The sequence below is a fragment of the Bubalus kerabau genome, chromosome 2, assembly GCF_029407905.1.
Source record: "Bubalus kerabau isolate K-KA32 ecotype Philippines breed swamp buffalo chromosome 2, PCC_UOA_SB_1v2, whole genome shotgun sequence".
NCBI classification, from domain to species: Eukaryota; Metazoa; Chordata; class Mammalia; order Artiodactyla; family Bovidae; genus Bubalus; species Bubalus kerabau.
In genome coordinates this window covers 202725740-202747167 of record NC_073625.1, presented here as the reverse complement: position 1 = coordinate 202747167, position 21428 = coordinate 202725740, and the positions used below count along the sequence as shown (strand labels likewise).

The 21428-nt window shown below is 41.4% G+C and overlaps 1 protein-coding gene and 1 pseudogene across 1 annotated transcript in view; both read right to left on the bottom strand.

The window, feature by feature from the left end:
* KCNH8 (potassium voltage-gated channel subfamily H member 8) overlaps positions 1-21428 on the bottom strand; it is a 479646-nt gene that overhangs the window by 380537 nt on the left and 77681 nt on the right. The gene's annotated exons all lie outside the window — the stretch shown is intronic.
* LOC129642919 (heterogeneous nuclear ribonucleoprotein C-like) lies at positions 8847-9685 on the bottom strand (annotated as a pseudogene).

Here is a 21428-nt window from a genome sequence, read left to right as displayed (position 1 = left end):
CATCGTGTGGGTCTATATACTGTCTTACAAGGTAGCTTTGTTCAGCAAAGATAAAGATCAAAAGTCCAGACTTACAAATTATCAAGGAAACATAAGGCAATCCATATCAAAGAGAGAGGGTTGTAAATAATCACTTTTACCATATGGTTCATAAAAAGGAAGAGGGTCGTAAATAGTTACTTATCACCGTATGGAAAAACTAACGAAGGAAGTGCATGCATTTCTCAGCCCCGGGAGTGGTTTGCCACTCCTCTTAATTTCTGAATATTCAGGAATAAGGAACAGGGGATTCATGACAGATCCAAAACAGCACACAGGAAGCCTCCTGTTAAATGCTTCCTGACACATGGCCAATAAATAAATAAAACAATTGCTGCTGCTGCTGCTAAGTCGCTTCAGTCGTGTCTGACTCTGTATGATCCCAGAGGTGGCAGCCCACTAGGCTCCTCCATTCCTGGGATTCTCCAGGCAAGAACACTGGAGTGGGTTGCCATTTCCTTTTCCGATGCATGAAAGTGAAAAGTGAAAGTGAAGATGCTCGGTGGTATCTGACTCTTAGCAACCCCAAGGACTGCAGCCTACCAGGCTCCTCCATCCATGGGATTTTCCAGGCAAGAGTACTGGAGTAGGGTGCCATTGCCTTCTCCAAACAATTGCTAGATACTTTAAAACTTTGTTTAAATGAAATAGAAAAGTTAAGTGCAGATTATATTTACCCAAGGATGAGCATTTTACTAGCATAAAGTGTAACTATTAAGATATTAAATATCTAAGTTCTCAGAAAATAACTCATCTCTTTCCAAGGTATTAGCATATAAGCAGAAATCTCCTAGCCACACTGAAATATATCTACTCGATTTGAATCCCTGCATTAGACTGAAAGCTTAAGATCAGGGTCAGGTTTTTTTAAATTCTTTGCCAAGGAAACGTGTCAAAAGTATGCACCCATTAACTATTAGTTGAACATATGAGTAACTGAGTGGTGGGTAGGGGGATGGGCAGAGAGAAGAGTGGATGGATAGATCAAATGCCATCTTCTCTTGATCTCTCTTTTGATCTCTTTAGGCCATCTACGTATTCATAGAGCTAGGAAACACAGTGTCGCATTACTTGTTCTACTTGTATACATATTATATAGTTGTCCTCCATTTTGACAAGCCTTAAGAAGACCAAGTGCAAAGAATTCGGAGCATTTCAATGAACATTTCATTATGTTTGATGTTCATTAAAGCAACTTGATTGCATTTATAATTCCTGAAGTGAAGACCTCTCCCAATTCCCCACTGACAGTTGCGTATGACTCTCCTACCCAATACCAATTCGTCCTCTCAAGCAGTTAAAAATGTTTTTATTAAATATTTTAAAAATTATTTTACCCAAATTATGAATTTTAAAAGGAAAGAAAACCTGACAATCACTTGTGTTATAATACAGGATTATTTTTTAATCCTCTTTAGAATGCTTTATTTGTAGAATAGGGTGCCATAGCTTAAAACTATAAATTTACAATTTCAAGACAACTGGTACTTGACATCTTTGAAGGCATCTGTCCAGCCACCTCTAAAACTGTCCCATTTTAGAGAGAGGTGGTCTCCACAGCCATGGTAGCTGGTGGAATTCTATTTCCAAGGCAAACGCTAATGACAAAGAAGAGACACAGAACAGAGAATAGCAGCCTCAAGTAGAATCAAGTTCCTGGAACGTCCTCTCCTCCCTGCTTTTATCTGGTCAATTTCCATATATCCTTTAGACATGAGCAAGAAGCCATATAATTTATCATGCAAATCAGAGTATATTTAACAGTCCATGGGAGCAATAAAAATAACTAAATTATTTAATTTTTACACTATCTAATTAACTATGGACAGCTATGTTTTAATATACTGGTGAGGTGGACTTCCCTGATGGTCAGTGGATGAGTCCGCCTGCCAGTGCAGGGGATAAGGGTTGGATCCTTGGTCTGGGAGGATTTCATACGCTGTGGAGCAACTCAGCCCATGCACCACAACTATTGAGATCCCACTCGAGGGCCCAAGAGCCTCAGCAACTGAAGCCCATGAGCCCGAGTCTCTGCTCTGCAACAAGAGGGGCCATAGCCGTGAGAAGTCCATGCAGTGCGGCAAAGAGCAGCCCCTACTCACTGCACCTAGAGAAAGCCCACACACAGCCACAAAGACCCGTGGCAGCCAAGAATAAATAAATCAATCATGAAGACAAAAAAACAATATACTGGTGAAGCATTAAATAGCATTAAACATTCAGTAACAATTTTCAAAATAAAATTAAAAAAAAAATAAAAATAGCACATTTCTCGTGCAGTACAGGACACCAAAATACTTCATTTCCAGATTTTGATAGCTGTACTGATTTTATCAGAGACTATTTTTGATTGTAGAAAATATACACTGAAGTAGTTAGAAATTTTTTTAAAGCCTTGTAAAGCTCTATAAAATTTTACCGAGAGAAATACATTTAGAAACAACATAAGCAGAAAATTATTTATGCACATTTAGTAACGTTAATCAGATTCTAATTCATAGTATTATTTGGAAAATGCAGTTTTCTATATGGTTCTATTTTTTTTTTCTGTAAAATTACCTGCAGACATCTTCCAAAATGCAGTTTATAAATAATACATAAAAATTGCAGACAGTTCAGTTGGCTCTTTTTTTGTTACACCATAATTTTATTTATTGAAGTATATTTGATTTACAGTGTTGTACCAATCTCTGCTGTATAGCAAAGTTACTCTGTTTTACATATATATATACATTCATTTTTTAAAATATTCTTTTCCATTATGGTTTATCTCAAGAGTTTGGATATAGCTTCATGTGCTATACAGTATGGAGAAGGCAATGGCACCCCACTCCAGTACTCTTGCCTGGAAAATCCCATGGATGGAGGAGCCTGGTGGGCTACAGTCCATGGGGTCGCTATGAGTTGGACATGACTGAGCGACTTCACTTTCACTTTTCACTTTTCTGCATTGGAGAAGGAAATGGCAACCCACTCCAGTGTTCTTGCCTGGAGAATCGCAGGGAGGGGGGAGCCTGGTGGGCTGCCGTCTATGGGGTCGCACAGTCAAACATGACTGAGGTGACTTAGCAGCAGCAGCTATACAGTAGGGCCTTGTTGTCTGCCCACTCTAAATGTAGTATTAATAGTTTGTATCAGTTCACTTCAGTTCAGTCGCTCAGTCATGTCTGACTCTTTGTGACCCCATGAATCGCAGCACGCCAGGCCTCCCTGTCCATCACCAATTCCCGGAGTTCACTCAGACTCACATCCATCAAGTCAGTGATGCCATCCAGCCATCTCATCCTCTGTCATCCCCTTCTCCTCCTGCCCCCAATCCCTCCCAGCATCAGAGTCTTTGCCAATGAGTCAACTCTTCGCATGAGGTGGCCAAAGTACTGGAGTTTCAGCTTTAGCATCATTCCTTCCAAAGAAATCCCAGGGCTGATCTCCTTCAGAATGGACTGGTTGGATCTCCTTGCAGTCCAAGGGACTCTCAAGAGTCTTCTCCAACACCACAGTTCAAAAGCATCAGTTCTTCGGCGCTCAGCCTTCTTCACAGTCCAACTCTCACATCCATACATGACCACAGGGAAAGCCATAGCCTTGACTAGATGGACCTTTGTTGGCAAAGTAATGTCTCTGCTTCTGAATCTACCAACCCCAAATTCCCAGTCCAGCCCTCTCCCTGCCCCTCTCCCTACTTGGCAGCTGCGCATCTGATGTGTATGTCTGTGATTCTGTGATTCTGCTTCTGCTTTGCATACGGGTTCACTTGTGTCATATTTAAGGCATCACATCTAAGTGACATCATGTGGTTCTTGTCTTTCTCTTCCAGACTTACTTTACTCAGTATGATGCTCTCTGGCTGTATCCATGTTGCTGCAGATGGTATTAAATCATTCTTTTTTGTGGCTGAGTAATATTCCACTGTATACATGCATCACATCTTTTTTATCCATTCATCTGTCTATTGACATTAGGGCTTCCCTGGTGGCTCAGCTGGTAAAGAATCCACCTGCAATGCGGGAGACCTGGGTTCAATCCCTGGGTTGGGAAGATCCCCTGGAGAAGAGAAAGGCTACCCACTCCAGTGTTCTGGCCGGGAGAATCCCATGGACTGTATAATCCATGGGGTTGCAAAGAGTTGGACACGACTGAGCGCCTTCCACATGGACATTTAGGTCGTTTCCGTGTGTTGGCTGCTGTGAATAGTGCTGCTGTGAGCCTAAGGGCGCGAGTGTCTTTTTGAATTACAGCTTTGTCCAGGTATACGCTCAGGAGTGGGACTGCTGGGTCATATGGTAATGCTAGTCTTAGTTCTCTGAGAAACCGCCATACTGTTTCTGTCGTCGCTGCACGAACTCACATTCCCACCAACAGTGTAGAAGCTTCTCCTTTTCTCCACACCTTCTCCAGCAATTTTCATTTAGACTTTTTATGGTGGCCATTCTGACCAGTGTGAGGTAATGTCCGGTTGTATTTTATATCTGCATTTTTATCTAATAATTAGGTACACCACTAAATATTTAAGTGAAAAAATTATCACTGTAAGTGCTCACATACCTGGTAAGCAAAAAGCAAATCATGCTACATGAAGTATATTCTCAATTTTAATATTTTTAAATTGAAACATGTAAATATTCTTATAGCTATTAGGGGTTTATGCCTTCATTTATATAAAATATGTCTTTGCCAGACATTTTTATATAAAACATCAAGTCATATCTATTATGATTCTTTTGAATGTATAGAAAAATATAAGTACTTCAAAAAACATAAATATATTCAATCAAGGAAGACTGCCAAGGAAATAATCTCCCATCAGTTCAGTTCAGTTCATTCGATCAGTCATGTTGGACTCTTTGTGACCCCATGAATCACAGCACGCCAGGCCTCCCTGTCCATCACCAACTCCTGGAGTTCACTCAGACTCACGTCCATTGAGTCGGTGATGCCATCCAGCCATCTCATCCTCTGTCATCCCCTTCTCCTCCTGCCCCCAATCCCTCCCAGCATCAGAGTCTTTTCCAATGAGTCAACTCTTCACATGAGGTGGCCAAAGTACTGGAGTTTCAGCTTTAGCATCATTCCTTCCAAAGAAATCCCAGGGCTGATCTCCTTCAGAATGCACTGGTTGGATCTCCTTGCAGTCCAGGGGACTCTCAAGAGTCTTCTCCAACACCACACTTCAAAAGCATCAATTCATCGGCGCTCAGCTTTCTTCACAGTCCAACTCTCACATCCATACATGACCACAGGAAAAACCATAGCCTTGACTAGATGGACCTTTGTTGGCAAAGTAACGTCTCTGCTTTTGAATATGCTATCTAGGTTGGTCATAACTTTCCTTCCAAGGAGTAATTTCCCAGAATTCAAGATATTTCAAAATGCAATTGCAAAATTCCAAAATTAAGTCTTTTATACCAGCTGAGCTCTGTCATTTGTTTAGTTTTTTTTTTTTTTTGGATCTAATTCAATATATTCCTATTTGCAAGTATTGTCTGTAATAATTAGTTTGTCCGCTTTTCAAAATATGAATATTTTCACCACTCCATCCTTATGATTACTTTGATTCTAAATTTCTAACTAACTTTGAAGCAAACAGAATTTGAAGAGGACTCCGGTACTTCTTCAGCAAATCTGCATCTTCTGGTGGTCCTCTGGTTAGTGACACATACAGTCTCCATAATGGATTGGAAATATCAACAAACTTTTTGTACAAGTTACATATTTAAAAGAACTGCAAATCTGGTACCTAACATCTCATTAAACAATCATTTCATATTTTCCTCTGTAAAAGGGGCTTAATTCCAAAATAAAAAAGCTTTTCTGAACCATGCAAACAGCTGTACGCATCCATACATAAACCATACAATAAGTGACAAAAAGACTATAGACTGCTCTCTAGGAGTGTGATTAGCCTCCCGGTGTTTTCTGTACACATTTATCAAACCACAAACAAAATTTCCCCATTTCCTGTGTCCTGGCAGCTTTGTGAATCTGTCAGAGAAGGAGTTCGCTGTACTTCATCTTGAGGTCAGAGAGCTTTCTGTTTTAGCAAGCACAATGCATGCAGGCTTTGAAGAGAAGCTGAAGCTGGAAAGTACTGGGAATAGAGAGACAGGCTGGTCACTGTCTTTCACATTTAACTAGAAGTTTCACTGCACCTGGTGCTTCATTGCATCTGGGCCTCACAAACACTAGACCAGATTATGGCAGAAGCTACAAGCCGAGCAAAAATCTGTCAAACACAACCCAGCTGATCTTCATAAAATAAATAATAAAATCATGTCCTTAAAAGGTCTGGATAGATGTTAAACTAGAGCGAGTAACAGCACAGCAGGCAGAAGCCAGGACTGCTGTAGGCAGAGCAGGGACGTATGGTCACCCTTCTCAGGAAGCCTGCTTGCACCTGTAACTCAAGAAAGACACTCTTTTCTTTTTACCCAATTATTTTAATTTACTAATTCAGCACAGGATAAATGTTAATGAAATTGATACTGTCAGTTTTTATCTTTAAAATTACTGACGCACCCATCCATCAAACCCTACCGATTGACCTCCCAGTTCCTTTTGTTTTAGAAAAGAAAGGAATTTTAATGAATTGTTTTCCCAGAAACATAAATTAACATCCAATGGCCTTGTGTAAAAGCAATCAATTTGTTATCCCAAGTAACAATCTAAGTGAAGCATTTAAAGGGAAAATAGAATGGAACCTAGTAAGGAGAAAACTTGTGTTTTGATGTGGGAGAGTTCAGATATCCTGGACTTATTCTGTCTTGTACTGAGAACTAAATAGATGGTATTAGGGGGCATAGCTCTTCAAGGCCCCAGCAGATTGAATTAAGGTGAGTGGCCTAGGAGTGTTGGCATAAAAATTGAGATTTGAACAGGGCATCCACTAAGGACAGACTATGAGGAACTGTGCCAATTGTAGGGGCTGGTGGGATGCTACATCGAAGTCGAAGTGAAGCGTTAGGCGCTGTTCTGCCTGACTCTCTGCGACTCCATGGACTGCAACCCACCAGGCTCCTCTGTCCACGAGGTTTTCCAGGCAAGGATACTGGAGTAGGTTGCCATTTCCTTCTCCAGGGGATCTTCCCGACCCAGGGATCTAAGCAGATCTCCTGCACTGCAGGCAGATTCTTTACCAGCCTAGCTACAAGTGTTAAAAACCTTTACCTCCCTGTCACTTACTACAATCCTTTAACACTGCTAATTTTCTTATCTGCAAAACAAACATGCTAATATCCTCAGGGGACAGAATTTAAGATTAAATAACACAATGGAACATAATTGGCCCTTAAACAATATTTGTGGAATTTAAAATTTTGAAAATTAATTAGATGGAAACAAAGAACTGGAGAGGAATTAAATGCATTGTAATAAAAATATTGTTACCAGTATGTGGGTATGTAATATATATTTTTAAGAGAATAATTGCTAATTATATTATATTTTTGCTTACATTCTTAAAGCTAGTCGAGACACCTATTTTCTGTATGCGTGTTAGTCCTACCCCTTGCAACCCCATGGACTGTAGCCCGCCAGGCTCCTCTGTCCAAGGAATTCTCCAGGTAGGAATACTGGAGTGGGTTGCCATTCCCTCCTCCAAGGGACCTTCCCCACCCAGGGATCAAACCCTGGTCTCCTGCATCGCAGGCAGATTCTTTACCATTTGAGCTACAGGGAAGTCCTATTGTGTGTAACCTAAGGGTAAAAAAGTTGATTAAACAACACAACTTTAGGGAAAGAATTTCAACAATGAAATTTCAATGTGCAAGTTAATGGTTTGGGAAAGTAGCTTTCAGAGTTGTTTATTGTTTTTAACTAATAGGGCAACTACTGTTTGTTTTTTGTTTTGTTTTCTCCCAATTAAGGACTCGTGTATTTTGAGGGGGAAAAAAAAACACATCCCAAACATGAGTCTGTTCACAAAAATAACGCACAGTATCAACTTTAGAGAACAAATCTTAAGTCTGTTACACTGCTTATTTTTCTAGAGGATGCATCTGAAAAAACACATTGTTCCATCTGTGCTGAGCAAGCCCACACGGCTCTGTTAGGTGGGGTTGACACACACACCTCTAACTCAAAGCCACTCTGAGGTGCTAATCAACTAAGAAGATCATCTTTGTAGTCAGGGAAGCAACTACGGAACTACTGTATAAATGGAAAGAACTGCACTCCCTGCATAACAGGAGATTATTTTGGAGACGGTTGATAGAAACCATATTATCCTCTTTACTGTTACGTCTTAAAGAGGCATCAAAATTCAAAGCAAAAATCACTGGTTAAGACTTAATGTAACTACTAGGAGCACCAAAGGAAATGGAAATGGGACCGGGCGCAGGGCAGGATGCACTGATAGCCACGGAAGGAAGGAAACGGAAATGGGACCGGGCGCAGGCCAGGATGCACCGATGGCCATGGAAGGAAGGAAATGGAAATGGGACCAGGCACAGGGCAGGATGCATTGATGGCCACGGAAGGAAGGAAACGGAAATGGGACCGGGCGCAGGCCAGGATGCACCGATGGCCATGGAAGGAAGGAAATGGAAATGGGACCAGGCGCAGGGCAGGATGCACTGATAGCCACGGAAGGAAGGAAATGGAAATGGGACCAGGCGCAGGGCAGGATACACCGATGGCCACGGAAGGACTAGGATGGGGAGAACAGTGAGTGTGTTCTGAAAGTGCTCGGGGAGAGGATCTGGTGAAAATGTTGGTCCTAGACAAGCGCCTAGTAAAGAAAAATGGGACAAGGTTTCCAAACCCCACCATGTACCCAAGAGTGACTCTCGCCACTAACTCTGTCTCCGTGGTCATTCTCCACTTTCTGGCCTCCTCCCATCATCCGTGGTCACCTCCAGCGGCCGCGGCTCTGTCATCGTCACCATCACCGCCCAGGGGTCCCCCCTCTCTGCAGAGTCATCTTCAGACTCCATCTTCACATGAGTCTCATCTCTCTTCTACTGCTCTGCTACCCTTCTGACACTTCATCCTTCATCTCTGCTCCTTGCTTACTCTGTTCCTTTTCAGTTTTTTCTAGGCTTTCCAGCAGGGAATCCACTTTTTGTTTCATCTGGGTCAACTCCAACTTAAGGGTCTGATGCTCATCTCCTTTCTACTTTCCAGACTTAGGAGAAGATCCCCACCAAATGCTCTTAGAATCAAAGCAGCTGTTGCCCCTTTGTGAGGCGATTCTTGATGCACGCTGGCGTTCTGAGGGCACTACAGCGAGAAGAATAGGAAGAGAAGAAACTGTGCAAGATAACTGCACCTCCTGTCACTATAAGACCCATGAAAGTCACAGTCCAAGTCAAAAGAGGAGCTGCATCTCCACTGCATGTTACTTCACACCGGCTTTTCCTGGGTTCACTTCTGGCTCTGTGGCCAGATTAGAATCTAAAACCAGCCATCATCCTGCCATCCTCTCCTGCCAGAGCAGCACGGGCACTTCTCTCATTAACACAGTGACCGAAGGCAAGGCCCTTATGAACAGAGAAGCCCACAGTTTAGCCATATTTTGAGATGACTGTCTCCACATCAGATTTCTTGACCACAGGGTACTGAGAATCCCAGTGAATTTACAAGAGCTCACGGAACAGGGTCCACTGTTTTGTGGGTCTTGTGGGTTACACTGCTGGCCGTTGTCTTTCATGGCAAGGTGCCTCACAAAGCTGGAAAATGTAGCTGAAGGTCAAAACAGAACTCACTGTAAAGTTGCCATGGTGCCCACCAAGTTGCATCATTATGTTAAAAATGTCTTTAAAATCAGTTTTGGAATGGGAATGTGTGGATTCTGGAAGGGTGGGGAAAGGAGCTTAAATATCAAAGCTGAGTCCCAGTGAGTAGGGATGGGGCTTGCCCTGCTGCCCACAAGCAAGTTCTACTAACTTACATATTTCAAGCGACTTGTAACCAGGAGTGGGGAAGGAGAAGAGATTCAACTCTGAATCTCCTGCTCCCGGGTTCTACATGGAAAAGTCAACTGCTGCTTGAGATCTACAACACAGGTGAAACTGCTCAGTCTTTGCCTCTTCACAAAATGCCAAACTACTGTTTCCACAGAGTAACATCACATACATGCTGTGCTGTGCTTAGTTGCTCAGTCGTGTGTGACTCTGCAACCCCATGAACCGTAGCCCACCAGGCTCCTCTGTCCACGGGATTCTCCAGGCAAGAACACTGGAGTGGCTTGCCATGCCCTCTTCCAGGGATCTTTCCAACGCAGGGATCAAACCCACGTCTCCAGTATTGCAGGTAGATTTACTGTCTGAGCCACCAGGGAAGCCCCAAAATACTGGAGTGGGTAGCCTATCCCTTCTCCAGGGGATCTTCCCAACCCAGGAATTGAACCCAGGTGTCCTGCATTGCAGGCCGATTCTTTAGCAGCTGAACCACAAGGGAAGCCCAACATTAGTACATACTGCAGGGTTAAATCAAACCTATAAAAATAACTAGTTGATAAAGATGAAGCTGAAGTGATATTACTTTAAAAGCCTAAAAACCGTAAGTGAAACTGAAAAGGATCACTAGCTAAGTATAACACGGATTATACCTCGCCATTTACTCATTCTTCCAGAAAGGAAATGAAGTGGGAAACTCAGCTGTCTGTGTAATAAAAATGTGTAACTTTCCTGGGGTGCCAGATTGTTTACATTTTCAGTAAATTTTAAGACAGACACAATTTTTTTCAGAATATAAGATTTTAGTAAAGTTTATTCATTAAATAGGTCATTATTAATTATTCCCAAGTCATCTTTAGAAATAAGTATCTAAAAAATAAAAGCCTAAAAGTTATTTGTGCTTAATATATGATCTGGATATAATTTTGAACCACATTTATCAAATTCTCAAGATGGTCTTTTCTGTCAGGCTGATCCTTGGGGCTTAATTTTATTTTCTACTTTTATTTATTTCACTCATCTTTTTGTTTAGTTTTTATTTTAATATGGAAACTGATTTAATATTATTTTATTGAAGTATAGTTGATTTATAATGTTGTGCTAATTTCTGCTGAAGAGCAAAGTGACTCAGTTTTATATATATATACATTTTTAATAGATATTCTTTTTTATTATTGTTTATCACAGGAGATTAGATAGTTCCCTGTGCTATGCTATGACTCTGTTGCTTACCCATTCTATATGTAATAGTCTGTATCTAGTAACCCCAAATTCCGAGTCCATCCCTCCCCTCCTCTGATCCCCCTAGGCAACCACGAATGAGTCTGCGGAACTAATTTTATTTTTAATCAGTTACTTGTATCTTTGAAAGAGATTTCAAATTAGTTTCTGGAAAAATGTAAGGAATAATTTGATAACTAGCTGTTAAAAAAATAAGAAGGCTTAGTAATGCATTGAACAAGATATTATATTCCTCAGTTCCACAATAAAAATATATACTAAAGTATTCATGTGAGAGTTTATAGTAAAATAGTTTTTTACGAGATCCTACTCTGAACACCTTCATTGTTAATTGTGGCTCTAGATCATGAAATCAGCCCTGAATGTTCACTGGAGGGACTGATGCTTAAGCTGAGGCTCCAATACTTTGGCCACCTGATGCAAACAGCCAATTCATTGGAAAAAACCTTGATGCTGAGAAAGAGTGAAGGCAGAAGGAGAAGACAGTGACAGAGGATGAGATGGCTGGATGGCATCACGGATTCAGTGGTCATTAACTTGGGCAGATTCTGGGAGATAGTGAGGGACAGGGAGGTCTGGCATGCTGCAGTCCATGAGGTCACAAAGAGCTGGACATGACGAGCGACTGAACAACAACACTCATGAAATTAGCTGAATAAAACCAAGTTCATCAGAATAGACAGGACTACTCGTTTTTTTAAAAATTAATTAATATATCGATTGATTGATTGGTTGACTTTTGGCTGTGCTGGGTTTTGTTGCTGCATGGGCTTTCCTCCAGTTGCCGTGAGCAGCGGCTCCCCTCTAGCAGTGCTCCGGCTTCTCACGGCAGTGACTTCCGCCACTGTGAAGCGTGGCTGGCGGGCCCCCTAGTTGTGGCCGTGGATTCAGCAGTAGTGGGCCCTGGACGCTAGAGCACAGGCCCGATACTTGTGGGGTGTGGGCTCAGCTGCTCTGCAGCATGTGGTATCCTCCCAGATCAGGGCTTGAACTTATGTGTCCTGCATTGGCAGCCACCAGGGAAGCCTGACTACTCACTTTTTAAATAGAAACAGTATTATTACATCACACAGTACTTTGCCTTATCACCACATCTGCTGTTTGTCAATAAGACTCTCCCTGACTTGCATATTTTACTGAATACAGCCTTTCTTATGAGGATAAGAGACAGTTCCTGATAGTTAGAAACTTTCAGCATTTACTGTTGAGACTTTCAAATACATATATAGGTATTTATGAACATAATTTTTAAATTTTATGTATGTTTATAAATACATAATATATACGTGAACTGTTTCCAGAAACTAATGACTTAGGCACACTTCTGCATGAATCGTATGAATAACAATTTTTATCCAGCAGCTACAAGAACTTTTAACATTGCAAGCTGAGAATACATATTTACAAATTTGAGGGAGTATTCTTTTGTTAGATGATTGAAAAGTTTGCCTCTTAGGCTGCAGTATCCTTTGTTTCTTATCATGATTTATGCAATATTAGTGAATTGCTTCTGTAATGAAGGTTTGTCTGTGCACTGACATTTGTAGAACTTACTGTTCTAAAACCACCCTGTCAGATGAATAAAGAGAGGGTAGAATTTAGCTCAGTTCAACACATAACATGATTTATTTCACCCTGATTAGTGATGAACAATTATCAGACTTAATACATTAGCAGGACGACGCAAGACAACGCATGCAGGAACACGCAGCATGGTGGAAGTTAAAATTTGAGAGGGGAATGAAGCCAGCTTTCAAAATGTCAAGCTTTCCCTTCCCCCAGCATTTCCTAGTTTATGACTTTCTGCCATAAACACGAGGCCAATAATAGGAATATCAGTAACAGGAATAGGAAATCAATAATAGGCAAATGTTGATCAGCCAGTGAGTCTTCATTACGTGATTACATGATCATCTGCCACCAGCCACTGCTTTGAGGCTCTGGTGCCTCTGCAATAGGGAAGAACAAATCTGATTCCATATTGGATCTATTTATTTTACTTTAACCTCTGTATTCTATTGCATTTGCTACAAGTTAAGAATGTTGCCTATCACCTGAAATACACAGAATAGCCCATTATCAAGGGCTATTCTCAAAGATATGAATAGCACATTTCCATTCATATAGAGATAAAAAGTTGTGTAACAGAAAATAACCATTGTCTTGTTGGAGTTTTACAGTAACATCATGAACAGACCTACGCGGACAGCTGTAAGAACTTCTGTTTGCAACAACTCCTGCCCTTTGAGTATAAAGGAAGCCTAAATTCTAACTCAGGCAAGATGGTCCTTCAGGATGCTACATTCTTGGTCTGCTGGCTTTCCAAATACAGTCACTGTTCCTTGCCCCAACACATCCCTCGGTTCACTGGCCTGTCGTGGGGCAAGCAGTTATGGGCTTGGTAACGACTTAGGGCTCTTCCAAGTAGTGGCCTTGCTGGGGACCCCTCTCATCCTGTCTCTCTCTCTTCTATATTTTCTGAAACATGCCTCATTTCTGCAGACCCCCGTTCTTAATGATTCAGCTAATTTATCTTGAAAACTACTTGGGATTCTACATACTTCTTGGGACTCTACATTCTAAGAGCTACCCTAAAACACAAACATGGTGTATTTCCCTGTTAAGAATACAATGAAAACACCATTGGAGGGTGGGGATTAGCACTGGTTGTTCTTAGTGTTCGGGATACTGTGTTGAGGGGTCACTAGCACAGTGTGCTCATATGATGCTTCTTTACTTCTGTAATATTAAAATTAAGCATAATTTAGAATCACGATAGTTTATAAATCTTCTTGATCATTTATTATAGAGATTCAGATCTCCACACATTCTCTATTGGCCACAGGAAAAGGTCTAAGCTATTTTTATGGCAATAGTGAGTGAGTGAAGTCACTCAGTTGTGTCCGACTCTATGGCCCCATGGACTGTGGCCTACCAGGCTCCTCCATCCACGAAATTTTCCAGGCAAGAGTACTGGGTTGCCATTTTCTTCTCCAGGGGATCTCCCCAACCCAGGGCAATGGAGCCCTATTACTTCTCCAGCTTTATTTGTGCCATAGTCAAGACTTATCCTCTTGCAGTTCCGTAGGCTACCATGTTGGTCTGGCCTCTACAGATCTGCCTACTTGCTAGAACACTCCCATACCTTTACCTTCCAAGGCCTTCTATTTCCAGTTGACTCAAGAATCACCTCCTTGAAACCAATTCTGTCCCTGCCTTTGCTTCCCACTGTCTCCTGCGCTTACACATACCCTGCTGAGATGGGCTGGGGCCTGGGCCCTCTGCTGCAGTGCTTGCGTATAGACGAACATTTCCCGGAGCAACAGAATACAAACACACTGTAAGGGACTAAAGTAACTGTGCACAAGTGCAGCTGGGACACGTTATGGACAAGATACAAAAAGACTGAAAAAACTCAATCGACACTTCATGATTTTCATGAAGTGCGGGAGCAAAAGCAGGGTGTTGGGAATAAGAGCAGGGTCCTGTGCCTGCCTCCTGTGCTCAGCACCACCTAAGGGGCAGGCAGATCACCTGAGCTCCCCCCCCAGCCCAACCCCTGGACACACCCCTACGCTCATCCCTTGTAAGGGACTAGCTCGTCTCCCCCTCAGGAAGCAAGAAAGGGAAACTTTACGGCAGAAAGGGCCCCAATAAAGCCTTGCCTGAATTTCTCGTCTGGCCTCTTACAACATTCTGATGATTCAGTTCAGTTCAGTTGCTCAGTCGTGTCCGACTCTTTGCGACCTCATGAATTGTAGCACACCAGGCTTCCCTGTCCATCACCAATTCCTGAAGTTCACTCAAACTCACGTCCATCGAGTTGGTGATGCCATCCAGCCATCTCATCCTCTGCCGTCCCCTTTTCCTGCTACCCCCAATTCCTCCCAGCATCAGAGTCTTTTCCAATGAGTCAACTCTTTGCATGAGGTGGCCAAAGTACTGGAGTTTCAGCTTTAGCATCATTCCTTCCAAAGAACTCCCAGGGCTGATCTCCTTCAGAATGGACTGGCTGGATCTCCTTGCAGTCCAAGGGACTCTCAAGAGTCTTCTCCAACACCACACTTCAAAAGCATCAATTCTTCAGCACTCAGCTTTCTTCACAGTCCAACTCTCACATTCATACATGACCACTGGAAAAACCATAGCCTTGACTAGATGGACCTTTATTTCAAAGTAATGTCTCTGCTTTTTAATATGCTGTCTAGGTTGGTCATAACTTTGCTTCCAAGGAATAAGCGTCTTTTAATTTCATGGCTGCAGTCACCATCTGCAGTGATTTTGGAGCCCCAAAAAATAAAGTCTGACACTGTTTCCACTGTTTCCCCATCTATTTGCCATGAAGTGATGGGACCAGATGCCATGATCTTCGTTTTCTGAATGTTGAGCTTAAAGCCAACTTTTTCACTCTCCTCTTTCACTGAATGGGAAAGGCCAAGAACCCTGTTCAGTAACACTTTATACAGTGTGGAAATAAGACTTCATGTTCATGTACTTACTAATTTTCCTATACTGGATGCTAAGTGCCTTAAAGACTGGAAGGGTTACTTGTTCGCTCTGAATCTCTATGATTGATCTCTATGTCTGGCACATGGTGAATACTGAAAAGACATTTTTTATTAGAAATGAATAAAAAGCTGTCACCTGTTTGTAATTACTGAATTAACTGCTGATTCAATAACTTTTCCAGTACCTTGCTGCATGGTGTCTAAACGCTGCTTTTGACATATAAAACCCTATTCAAAAACCTTCGACAGTTTCCCCTATACCAAGCATTAAATTTGTGACAAGCACTATAAAAAAGTTTCTGGAAAACATTTTTTTTCTCAAATAATTTTAAATTCCACCCAGAAAATAGGTCAAGAATGAGTAAAGCAGTAATAATGTCAATAATAATCTTAAAGTTTTATACAACACTTATTTTGGACCAAAAGTATTCATATAAGCATTCAGTATATACTAGCACAGGTAATCGTCACAATAATCTAATTAGGACATCTCATTATCCTCTTAGACGTGAAGAAACCAAACTACTGAGAAGTTATATGGCTTTCCTAAGGTTGCAGAAGGAGGAAGTGGCAGAGCTGAAATATGGAGTCAGGCAGCCTCACTCTAAAGCCTATATTCTTACCTACTGCCCCATATTGCCTCTAAAATCATGATTTGGAAATGCTCGCATGCCTCTAAACAACAGCAACACTGACTGTCAATGGCTGGACAGACACACGCTCTTAATACAACTTCAGAGGAGAGGACAATGACTCCGTGACAGACAGACCCAGGAAATCTTCACGGGAGAAGTGAACTTTGACTGGAAGTGACTTTTCAGGATTTACTGGATTTCGGGGAAGGTCTCACAACAGAGGAGACAGAGATGAGTAAATACGAGGCGCGCTGCCTGTAAGATAACATTGGAGGATACGTGGGCGAGATGACGCTGTTAGTCGCTAAGTTGTGTCTGACTCTGCAACCCCGTGGACGGCAGCACGGCCAGGCCCTCCTGTCCTTCACTGTCTCCCAGAGCTTGCTGAAATTCAAGTCCACTGAGGCGCTGATACTGTCTAACCATCTCATCATCCTCCGTGGTCCCCTTCTCCTTTTGCTTTCAGTGTTTCCCATTATCAGGGTTTTTTTTTTGTTTTTTGTTTTTCCCAGTGGGTCAGTTCTTAGAATGAGGAGGATTAAATTCCAAAGTCCATAGCTCAAAATATTCTAACTGACCTAGAAGCCATTGAGAGAAATGGCCAAAGAGAAAGGAATAAAGCAGCGTTTCAGAATAGTAATCGTCAGTAGTTTGTAAAGCAAAATAAAGGACAAAGATGCTGGAAGGAGGAAGCTCATGAAAACACTAAATTTACAGGGGCAAAAGTGATAAGATGCTTGTTTTACTTGTCCCTTCTTTCTTGTAAAAAGATTGTTGAATTTGAAGTTGGAAAATCTGGTCTTAAATTTTACCCCTGCCACTCATTAGCACTAGGGGCCAAAAGTTTCCTAGTTCATAAACTGAGATTGTTAAAGGATCACTATTTTACAAGATAAAATCTGTTATGCGAATTTACAGTATGCAGGTGTCCAAGACAATATTTAATTTATTAATTGATGAGACAGTCAGATGCTAAAACTAGCTCAAAGAACCACAGACAAAAGCAGCAAAAAATGCTAAAATAAACTTAGAAATAGAATAAAAACCTGGCTTCTTCAACAGTGAGCAAAGGAAGCAAATTTCACCTCACCAGGAAATAATGTATTTGTACATCTGTAGACAAGAATCATTTGCATTGCTATTAGTGACCTACAGCTTACAGAGTTGTAGATGGCTCAAAGACAATTAAAGAAGGCTCAAAGACAATTATCTGAAAATTATCAGATAACCAGGAGGGATGTATTTCTTAAGTTTTCCTAGTTTTCCACTGAAGAAATTCAGTATTTTTTTTTTTTTTTAATTTCAAAGTCTTCCACTGTGTCCATTTGATGACATTGGCATGATCATTAACTGAGAATATCAGTGATAACTGGACCAGAACAGGAATCCAAAATTCCTAACACATGGAATTAGGTAGTCCTTTCCCTCTCCTCATGACTTAAATAGTACCTAATCATTTTCTCAATATACATGTGAGCTGGAAAATTCAGGAAAGAAACAGAGCTTGTATTCATGAGGTTTAGGCGTTTGCAAGTATACTGCTTCTGCAGGTAGAGGAAGATGACAGCTAAAGAAAGGGCTGACTTGGGGTCTCCTGGGGGAGAATCTGGCACAAGAAAAGAAAAGTCAGCATGGCCCAATAAGCCAAATCTGCAACGGTGTCTTTTGCTTTGAGTCAGATTGCATTGTTGCAAAAGTAAATAAATAAATAAATAAACAAACTAACTTGAGCTAAATATTTTTTTAAAGCAAATGAACATTCTCTAATTTTCTATCTTTCTAACATTTGCTAGAACAATATCAGGTGTGGCAGAATCTTCAAGAAAGCAAGGGAATATGGGAGCTGGAGGACCAAGGAGGCAGTTATAAGACTGGTGCCTCTGCAAAGGAATCACCACTGCTCTAAACCACTGGCGCCAATACTGAACCTTGTTACAGTCATCATGGGCTCCCCTGGTGGCTCAGATGGCAAAGAATGCCTGCAGTGCAGGAGACCTGGGTTCGATCCCTGGGTCAGGAAGATCCCCTGTAGAAGGGAAAGGCTGCCCAGTCCAGTATCCTTGCCTGGAGAATTCCACGGACAGAGACACCTAATGGGCTACAGTCCATGGGGTCGCAGAGGGTTGGACACGACTGAGTGACTAACACTTTCATACTCATCACCGTTCCTAACTCACTCTTCTGTCCTGGATGTCTTGCTCCAAAATCAGGGTCTCAGACTCCAATGTCTGATTGGCTAAGCTTGGGTCACATGCCATGCTCTGGCTCCTGGGGAATTATCAGGCAGATGAAATATCTCTCCCTTTCACTTTTGTAGTGCAAGGTAAAACATTGCATCGTACCCATATGATGAACTGTACTAATACAAAGAGGGTAACAGAGGCTTCACTGTCAAACAACAGAGCAAATGTCCAAAGAGAGGGTCTCTGATGGGGATGGAGAATAGATGAGATATGAGCCCACCTCTCAAGCATCTGCTTTGTCAGCTCCAATGGGCCTTGAAGAAGAGCCCTATGGGAGTCAAGGGGGGAAAAGCCTATACAGCCAGAGCCAAGAAGTTCTGCCACGGGATTCCTTCTGAAAAGGCAGAATATGGTGGGAAAGGCTTCCCTTCACAACCAGATGAAGAGGGAACACACTGAGCCTTGGAACTGCAGGAGGTCAGGCAGCAGCTCGTAAGTGGGTGCCAGGGTAGGTGATGAAAGCAGAGAAAAGGCGTGGGGGTGACTCCAGCTGGCAAGAGAGGATTCAAGTGTTCCCACAGCTGGTGAGGCTCAGGGAAAACATTTGATTATAGAAATGACCAGTATTTTGCCTGAAAACATATCACGTCATTAATTTTACCATCACTTTCAGTTATGATGGCTTTCCTCATAATGCTTTCTACCGTGAAATGACCTTCTACTCTTTTTTTACCTTTTTTAAGTAACTGGACAATCCCACCTCTTAACAAAGCATTTCCTGACCTAAACCAACCCATACTGCTTTCTTCCTTATCCAAATTAGTAAAGCTCTTTCCAGGCAATTTAATACTTTAAATCAAACACTGTCTATGACCTTCCCTAACTGTTTCCAATGCATAATGTTGGCCTCTTCAACCAATGCGTGGGAGCCCTGTAAAGAGACTGGACTGTCAGATTTTGGAATTCTCTGTATCTAATAGTTGCTTAACAAACAGGGCTTTAACCTGCAAGATGGGTTGGAATAAACTGGTCTGGGTTAAGTCTGTCACACATTGATTATGGAATAAATATTTTATTCAACTGCCGATCCTTACTCCCTCATTAATTAAAAAAGGGACAAAGATGATGAAGATAAAAATACCACCACCAAGACCTAGCTCAATGTGTTATCATGAACTAATAAAAATACAGCAAACTGCTTTCAAACGTTAAACCCTAGCATTATAAAAAGACTACTTTTGAATGTATGCTATTAACTACTATTTCAGCTCAGTTCAGTCTCTCAGTCATGTCCGACTCCTTGGGACCCCATGAATTGCAGCACACCAGGCCTCCCTGTTCATCACCAACTCCTGGAGTTCATTCAAACTCATGTCCATAGAATTGGTGATACCATCCAGCCATCTCATCCTCTGTCGTCGTCCCCTTGTCCTCCTGCCCCCAATCCCTCCGAGCATCAGGGTCTTTTCCAATGAGTCAACTCTTTGCATGAGGTGGCCAAAGTATTGGAGTTTCAGCTTTAGCATCAGTCCTTCCAATGAACACCCAGGACTTACATCCTTTAGGACGGACTGGTTGGATCTCCTTGAAGTCCAAGGGACTCTCAAGAGTCGCTTCTATCACCTACTATTAGCAACAAGCAAAACAATGTCCCTAGCTGAATTTCAAATGCCATAGGAGCTTATAGACAAAAAGATATTTTTGGAAATGGGGTCCATTCTAGTGTGCTTCCAAATATACCATATAGGAAGTCCTAATTTTTCTTAAACTTACTCTACTGTCTTTTCCTGTCCCTGTATGGCCACAGAAACCTGGCTCTGCACCCTCCCAATGCAAATTCCACTCTTGACATCCCCTCCCTTCACAATAACAGCACCTTACATTTATATAGCACTTCACAGTTTTTAAAACACTTTCACACATACTGTCTCATTGGATCTTTGGGTACACATATGCATACACACAAACTACAAAAAAAAAAAGAGTGCTAATACTTAATAAATTCCCTGAAATGTTTGAAGCTTTAAAGTTAAACCAAAATTTCTTTAGTAAAACAGTTCTTTCTTTGAGGAGACTTCTTTTGCAATAGCAAAATTATCTCTACTTTAATACTCAGTACAGAAGGCAACAATCAGAAAGCTTTTAGAGCTAATTTTAAAACGTTAAATCTGTACCCCAAATTTAAACTGAATCACGTCTGCATCTACCTATACTTCTATGGAGCCTTATATAGCATTTTATAGTTCATAGCACTTTTCATACCTGCAGTCTCACTTAAATTTGCAGACACAAAGGCAAGGCCAAAATCATGGTTAATGCACTCACCTTTGTATCTCTTGGGATATAAAGCACCTGGTCCGATGAGATACTGAATAAATATTTGTTAGATTAAATATGCAGGCAGGGGATAAAGAAAAACAAGGAGGAAAGGAAGAGAATGATATGACTCAAAAGCAAGGAATCCTTCTATTAAAAAAATAAAGATGCCAAAAAAAAAAAAAAAAGAAATACAAAATAAACAAAAAACAAGGGAACATTAGTGTCCATGGAAATACAGAAGTTGGGTTCCTATTTTTCTCTGCTGTAGAAACTCCACTAAATTACGTTAATATTAAATTCTCACATGTATAGTTTGTGTTGAGTACTAAATTACAGGTTTGGTAAGGAAGGACTTATTAAATATTGGAATTAGCAGGTGTTTTCTTTACTACTTTTAAAAATGGCATATGTTTGAGAATCTAATCTTTCAGTCAATAGGGTATGAAAATCATCCTTGCAGGGGATCAGCCTCAGCGTTCAAATTAAAACTTTTCTCATTTGTTGTTGTTCAGTCACTCAGCTCTGTCCTCCTCTTTGCAACCCTTGGACTGCAGAACACCAGGCTTCCCTGTCCTTCACCATCTCCCGGATCTTGCTCAAACTCATGTC